Source organism: Tamandua tetradactyla, chromosome 3, assembly GCF_023851605.1.
Source record: "Tamandua tetradactyla isolate mTamTet1 chromosome 3, mTamTet1.pri, whole genome shotgun sequence".
Lineage (NCBI taxonomy): Eukaryota > Metazoa > Chordata > Mammalia > Pilosa > Myrmecophagidae > Tamandua > Tamandua tetradactyla.
The window spans coordinates 212,076,772-212,078,798 of NC_135329.1; the positions used below are offsets into that span (position 1 = coordinate 212,076,772).

Here is a 2,027-nt window from a genome sequence, read left to right on the forward strand (position 1 = left end):
ATGCAATAATTTAATATAATATAGCTAAATACACACACAACTTATATCTTCTGAACTACAAGTAGTTTCCATGGCCACATATGGTTTAGTCAAGTACATATTTCCACAACAAACAAGTACGAACAGATATGTTAATAAAATACTACCCCGAATACTTATCCTGCCATCAGCTTATTAGGCAATGACATTTATGCGATTGAAAGGATTTATTTTTAGAAGCTTTAATCTGATCTGGAAAACTTAATTCTTCTAAAATTTGACAAACAGCATGCATCAGCTCCAAAGTTCTAAATAAAAAGCTTTCCAACACTGAGGCATTCACATGAAACTTACAGTTTCTCAAAAAATAAACAAGCAAACAAAAACTCCTGCTATCTGAAGAAAATTAAAACAAATTACCATTTAAGACACTTAAACATTCTTTAAAAAGACTTTTCCTATATCATCTTCTACTTAAGAGAAACAAAAACCAGTTCACTGTCATTAATAAATCTCACAGATTACTTTTGTCTAGAAACTTGAGAAAACATAAAACACATTTCTCAGCTATCATAGGATCAAAAGTGCCATTTAGATGTCACATATTGAACAAATATAACCTACAATGGCAAAAAGACATCTAACAGATAAATATTACTTCATCATCTATATAGTCAAAAATCTGAAGGAATTACATGAATAACAAATTAAGTTACATATGGTCATTAAAACCCAATTAAGTAATTCAAGTATGAAAATATAAAGGCAGGCAATTAAAGGCTCAAATACTCTAAAATCGAAGACATGAAAACTGTGTTTCTCCAACTTTCATTTTCATGGTTAGGTAACAGGACCTTACTGTAGGAAATATGCAGTTACTTTATATAGTTGTCCCAGAAGATAAGAAAGCTTCAGAAAGTACAAAAAGTATCAAGATCCATAGTTCGCTTCATCAAATGCTTTTCTAGCTCGTTTCAATTCTTCATTCATAGTAAGTAAGTCTTTAACCCTAGAAAACTTCCTTGGGTCCTTTCGAATCAAGAAGACAATATCTTCAACTTGTACTCGACCTTGTCTTCCAATTGACATTGCCTTGTGAGTCATTTCAGTGATGAACTCTATGACAAGGTCTTCAAGAATATCCACTGACTCAGTGTAAGGATTCTGGTCATCCCCAAATCCATACATCATACACCGTAATTCTTTAGAAAAAAGTCTCTTTCTTTTACCCTGTCCACCTTCTGCACCTCCTCCAATTTCTTCATTTTCTTCCTCAAACGTTGGGTCCTCTTCCTCATCTGCCATCCCACCATCCAGCAAACCTATGGGTTTCCGCTGGCTAGCGCCGAGCGGATTTTACTCAGGTGTTGTTTTTTTTAAAAAAAGAAAGCAATGTAAAAAATCTTCCGAGTATCCCAGGTATGTTTCTTCATGAAAAATGTTGACAGTACTCCAGCAATTCTGTAGGAAGGAAAGACTTGAAAGCACTGGTATGGCTCACCCAGTGGACTCCACTGGGGGGTTAAAAGGCAGTTGTTTGTGCTTTCCTCCCCCAAGAAATTCCCTTGAGTGGCAGGTTATGGTCAAGGACACGTTTATTTTTGGAGTCGTTCTTGTCCTGCACTGATTTCAGGGGAATCCCAGCTCAGAGGCCCTCTGTTACCCTGCAGAGTGGCACAGTTTGGAGACCCTGCTATGGGACTCCCCCGACTATGGCAGCAGTGATGTTTAAACATTCACAGAACTCTGCGGGGATATTGGTGGGATTGGAAGGCTGTTCAGGTGGAATTCCGGCCCAGACACCAGCCCTGGATCCCAACCACCTCTCTCCAAAATGTCCCACAGTGAAAAATATTCACACTTTTAAAACCAGCGAAATGAAGAACATAATATTCTCTACCAAACCATTCACATAATACTTCAATTTTATTTTTGGAATAGCATGGTGTGTTTTTTCCCAGTTTTGCAATTAAGAAGCCATCCTTTCCTGCCCTGCTCCTGGTTGCATAGCTTCCTCCAGGCCCTCTGGCTGCCTCTGAGCTTGTCCT

At 37.8% G+C, this 2,027-nt stretch overlaps 1 pseudogene; it reads right to left on the reverse strand.

Annotated features, from left to right (window-relative positions):
• Positions 1-790: 790 nt before the first annotated feature.
• LOC143676647 (transcription initiation factor TFIID subunit 13 pseudogene) lies at positions 791-1,309 on the reverse strand (annotated as a pseudogene).
• Between the last annotated feature and the right edge of the window lie 718 nt (positions 1,310-2,027).